Here is a 5,000-nt window from a genome sequence, read left to right as displayed (position 1 = left end):
AGAGAGGAGAGAGATAAGTAAGGGTGGGGGGAGAAGAGAGGAGAGAGATAAGTAAGGGTGGGGGGAGAGAGAGAGAGAGAGATAAGTAAGGGTGGGGGGGGGAGAAGAGAGGAGAGAGAGATAAGTAAGGGTGGGGGGGGGAGAAGAGAGAGAGAGAGATAAGTAAGGGTGGGGGAGAAGAGAGGAGAGAGATAAGTAAGGGTAGGGGGAGAAGAGAGGAGAGAGATAAGTAAGGGTGGGGGGAGAAGAGAGGAGAGAGATAAGTAAGGGTGGGGGGAGAAGAGAGGAGAGAGATAAGTAAGGGTGGGGGGAGAAGAGAGGAGAGAGATAAGTAAGGGTGGGGGGAGAAGAGAGGAGAGAGATAAGTAAGGGTGGGGGGAGAAGAGAGGAGAGAGATAAGTAAGGGTGGGGGGGAGAAGAGAGGAGAGAGATAAGTAAGGGTGGGGAGAAGAGAGGAGAGAGATAAGTAAGGGTGGGGGAGAAGAGAGGAGAGAGATAAGTAAGGGTGGGGGGGGAGAAGAGAGGAGAGAGATAAGTAAGGGTGGGGGGAGAAGAGAGGAGAGAGATAAGTAAGGGTGGGGGGAGAAGAGAGGAGAGAGATAAGTAAGGGTGGGGGAGAAGAGAGGAGAGAGATAAGTAAGGGTGGGGGAGAAGAGAGGAGAGAGATAAGTAAGGGTGGGGGGAGAAGAGAGGAGAGAGATAAGTAAGGGTGGGGGGGAGAAGAGAGGAGAGAGATAAGTAAGGGTGGGGGGAGAAGAGAGGAGAGAGATAAGTAAGGGTGGGGGGAGAAGAGAGGAGAGAGATAAGTAAGGGTGGGGGGGGAGAAGAGAGGAGAGAGATAAGTAAGGGTGGGGGGAGAAGAGAGGAGAGAGATAAGTAAGGGTGGGGGGAGAAGAGAGGAGAGAGATAAGTAAGGGTGGGGGGAGAAGAGAGGAGAGAGATAAGTAAGGGTGGGGGGAGAAGAGAGGAGAGAGATAAGTAAGGGTGGGGGGAGAAGAGAGGAGAGAGATAAGTAAGGGTGGGGGGGGAGAAGAGAGGAGAGAGATAAGTAAGGGTGGGGGAGAAGAGAGGAGAGAGATAAGTAAGGGTGGGGGAGAAGAGAGGAGAGAGATAAGTAAGGGTGGGGGGAGAAGAGAGGAGAGAGATAAGTAAGGGTGGGGGGAGAAGAGAGGAGAGAGATAAGTAAGGGTGGGGGAGAAGAGAGGGAGAGAGATAAGTAAGGGTGGGGGAGAAGAGAGGAGAGAGATAAGTAAGGGTGGGGGAGAAGAGAGGGAGAGAGATAAGTAAGGGTGGGGGGGAGAAGAGAGGAGAGAGATAAGTAAGGGTGGGGGGAGAAGAGAGGAGAGAGATAAGTAAGGGTGGGGGGGGAGAAGAGAGGAGAGAGATAAGTAAGGGTGGGTGGGGAGAAGAGAGGAGAGAGATAAGTAAGGGTGGGGGGGAGAAGAGAGGGAGAGAGATAAGTAAGGGTGGGGGGAGAAGAGAGGAGAGAGATAAGTAAGGGTGGGGGGGAGAAGAGAGGAGAGAGATAAGTAAGGGTGGGGGGGGGAGAAGAGAGGAGAGAGATAAGTAAGGGTGGGGGGAGAAGAGAGGAGAGAGAGATAAGTAAGGGTGGGGGGAGAAGAGAGGAGAGAGATAAGTAAGGGTGGGGGGAGAAGAGAGGAGAGAGATAAGTAAGGGTGGGGGGGGAGAAGAGAGGAGAGAGATAAGTAAGGGTGGGGGGGGAGAAGAGAGGAGAGAGATAAGTAAGGGTGGGGGAGAAGAGAGGAGAGAGATAAGTAAGGGTGGGGGGAGAAGAGAGGAGAGAGATAAGTAAGGGTGGGGGGAGAAGAGAGGAGAGAGATAAGTAAGGGTGGGGGGGGGGGGAGAAGAGAGGAGAGAGATAAGTAAGGGTGGGGGGGAGAAGAGAGGAGAGAGATAAGTAAGGGTGGGGGGGGAGAAGAGAGGAGAGAGATAAGTAAGGGTGGGGGGAGAAGAGAGGAGAGAGATAAGTAAGGGTGGGGGGGAGAAGAGAGGAGAGAGATAAGTAAGGGTGGGGGGGAGAAGAGAGGAGAGAGATAAGTAAGGGTGGGGGGGGGAGAAGAGAGGGAGAGAGATAAGTAAGGGCGTGGGGGGAGAAGAGAGGAGAGAGATAAGTAAGGGTGGGGGGAGAAGAGAGGAGAGAGATAAGTAAGCGGTGGGGGAGAAGAGAGGAGAGAGATAAGTAAGGGTGGGGGGGAGAAGAGAGGAGAGAGATAAGTAAGGGTGGGGGGGAGAAGAGAGGGAGAGAGATAAGTAAGGGTGGGGGGAGAAGAGAGGAGAGAGATAAGTAAGGGTGGGGGGAGAAGAGAGGAGAGAGATAAGTAAGGGTGGGGGGAGAAGAGAGGAGAGAGATAAGTAAGGGTGGGGGGAGAAGAGAGGAGAGAGATAAGTAAGGGTGGGGGGGAGAAGAGAGGAGAGAGATAAGTAAGGGTGGGGGGGAGAAGAGAGGAGAGAGATAAGTAAGGGTGGGGGGGAGAAGAGAGGAGAGAGATGGTATAAGGGTGGGGGAGAAGAGAGGAGAGAGATAAGTAAGGGTGGGGGGGAGAAGAGAGGAGAGAGATAAGTAAGGGTGGGGGGAGAAGAGAGAGAGAGATAAGTAAGGGTGGGGGAGAGAAGAGAGGAGAGAGATAAGTAAGGGTGGGGGGAGAAGAGAGGAGAGAGAGATGGGCAAAGGTGGGGGGAGAAGAGAGGAGAGAGATAAGTAAGGGTGGGGGGAGAAGAGAGGAGAGAGATAAGTAAGGGTGGGGGGGAGAAGAGAGAGAGAGAGAGATAAGTAAGGGTGGGGGGAGAAGAGAGGAGAGAGATAAGTAAGGGTGGGGGGAGAAGAGAGGAGAGAGATAAAGTAAGGGTGGGGGGAGAAGAGAGGAGAGAGATAAGTAAGGGTGGGGGGAGAAGAGAGGAGAGAGATAAGTAAGGGTGGGGGGGAGAAGAGAGGAGAGAGATAAGTAAGGGTGGGGGTGGGAGAAGAGAGGAGAGAGATAAGTAAGGGTGGGGGGAGAAGAGAGGAGAGAGATAAGTAAGGGTGGGGGGAGAAGAGAGGAGAGAGATAAGTAAGGGTGGGGTGGAGAAGAGAGGAGAGAGATAAGTAAGGGTGGGGGAGAGAGAGGAGAGAGATAAGTAAGGGTGGGGGAGAAGAGAGAGAGAGAGAGAGAGATAAAGGTGGGGAGGAAGAGAGAGAGATAAGTAAGGGTGGGGGGGGAGAAGAGAGAGAGAGAGATAAGTAAGGGTGGGGAGAAGAGAGGAGAGAGATAAGTAAGGGTGGGGGGAGAAGAGAGGAGAGAGATAAGTAAGGGTGGGGGGAGAAGAGAGGAGAGAGATAAGTAAGGGTGGGGGGAGAAGAGAGGAGAGAGATAAGTAAGGGTGGGGGGAGAAGAGAGGAGAGAGATAAGTAAGGGTGGGGGGAGAAGAGAGGAGAGAGATAAGTAAGGGTGGGGGGGGAGAAGAGAGGAGAGAGATAAGTAAGGGTGGGGGAGAAGAGAGGAGAGAGATAAGTAAGGGTGGGGGGAGAAGAGAGGGAGAGAGATAAGTAAGGGTGGGGGGGGGAGAAGAGAGGGAGAGAGATAAGTAAGGGTGGGGGGGGAGAAGAGAGGAGAGAGATAAGTAAGGGTGGGGGGAGAAGAGAGGGAGAGAGATAAGTAAGGGTGGGGGGAGAAGAGAGGAGAGAGATAAGTAAGGGTGGGGGGAGAAGAGAGGAGAGAGATAAGTAAGGGTGGGGGGGAGAAGAGAGGAGAGAGATAAAGTAAGGGTGGGGGGAGAAGAGAGGAGAGAGATAAGTAAGGGTGGGGGAGAAGAGAGGAGAGAGATAAGTAAGGGTGGGGGGAGAAGAGAGGAGAGAGATAAGTAAGGGTGGGGGGAGAAGAGAGGAGAGAGATAAGTAAGGGTGGGGGAGAAGAGGAGAGAGAGATAAGTAAGGGTGGGGGGAGAAGAGAGGGAGAGAGATAAGTAAGGGTGGGGGGAGAAGAGAGGAGAGAGATAAGTAAGGGGTGGGGGGAGAAGAGAGGAGAGAGATAAGTAAGGGTGGGGGGGAGAAGAGAGGGAGAGAGATAAGTAAGGGTGGGGGGAGAAGAGAGGGAGAGAGATAAGTAAGGGTGGGGGGGAGAAGAGAGGAGAGAGATAAGTAAGGGTGGGGGGGAGAAGAGAGGAGAGAGATAAGTAAGGGTGGGGGGAGAAGAGAGGAGAGAGATAAGTAAAGGGTAGGGGGAGAAGAGAGGAGAGAGATAAGTAAGGGTGGGGGAGAAGAGAGGGAGAGAGATAAGTAAGGGTGGGGGGGGAGAAGAGAGGAGAGAGATAAGTAAGGGTGGGGGAGAAGAGAGGAGAGAGATAAGTAAGGGTGGGGGGAGAAGAGAGGAGAGAGATAAGTAAGGGTGGGGGGAGAAGAGAGGAGAGAGATAAGTAAGGGTGGGGGGAGAAGAGAGGAGAGAGATAAGTAAGGGTGGGGGGGAGAAGAGAGGGAGAGAGATAAGTAAGGGTGGGGGGAGAAGAGAGGGAGAGAGATAAGTAAGGGTGGGGGGAGAAGAGGAGAGAGAGAGATAAATAAAGGGTGGGGGGAGAAGAGAGGAGAGAGATAAGTAAGGGTGGGGGAGAAGAGAGGAGAGAGATAAGTAAGGGTGGGGGGAGAAGAGAGGAGAGAGATAAGTAAGGGTGGGGGGGGAGAAGAGAGGGAGAGAGATAAGTAAGGGTGGGGGGAGAAGAGAGGAGAGAGATAAGTAAGGGTGGGGGAGAAGAGAGGAGAGAGATAAAGTAAGGGTGGGGGGAGAAGAGAGGGAGAGAGATAAGTAAGGGTGGGTGGGAGAGAAGAGAGGGAGAGAGATAAGTAAAGGGTGGGGGGAGAAGAGAGGAGAGAGATAAGTAAGGGTGGGGGGGAGAAGAGAGGAGAGAGATAGAAGTAAGGGTGGGGGGGAGAAGAGAGGAGAGAGATAAGTAAGGGTGGGGGGGAGAAGAGAGGAGAGAGATAAGTAAGGTAGGGGGGAGAAGAGAGGAGA

General features: G+C 53.4%; 1 protein-coding gene across 1 annotated transcript in view; it reads right to left on the bottom strand.

Annotated features, from left to right (window-relative positions):
- The window catches only part of Ten-a (tenascin accessory), a gene marked incomplete in the record, with an annotated part of 214,869 nt that overhangs the window by 209,093 nt on the left and 776 nt on the right, over positions 1-5,000 (bottom strand).

This window comes from Penaeus vannamei, chromosome 42 (assembly GCF_042767895.1).
Source record: "Penaeus vannamei isolate JL-2024 chromosome 42, ASM4276789v1, whole genome shotgun sequence".
Taxonomy (NCBI): Eukaryota; Metazoa; Arthropoda; class Malacostraca; order Decapoda; family Penaeidae; genus Penaeus; species Penaeus vannamei.
The sequence above is the reverse complement of the archived record's forward strand: the minus strand, read 5'-3'. Positions and strand labels throughout refer to the sequence as shown.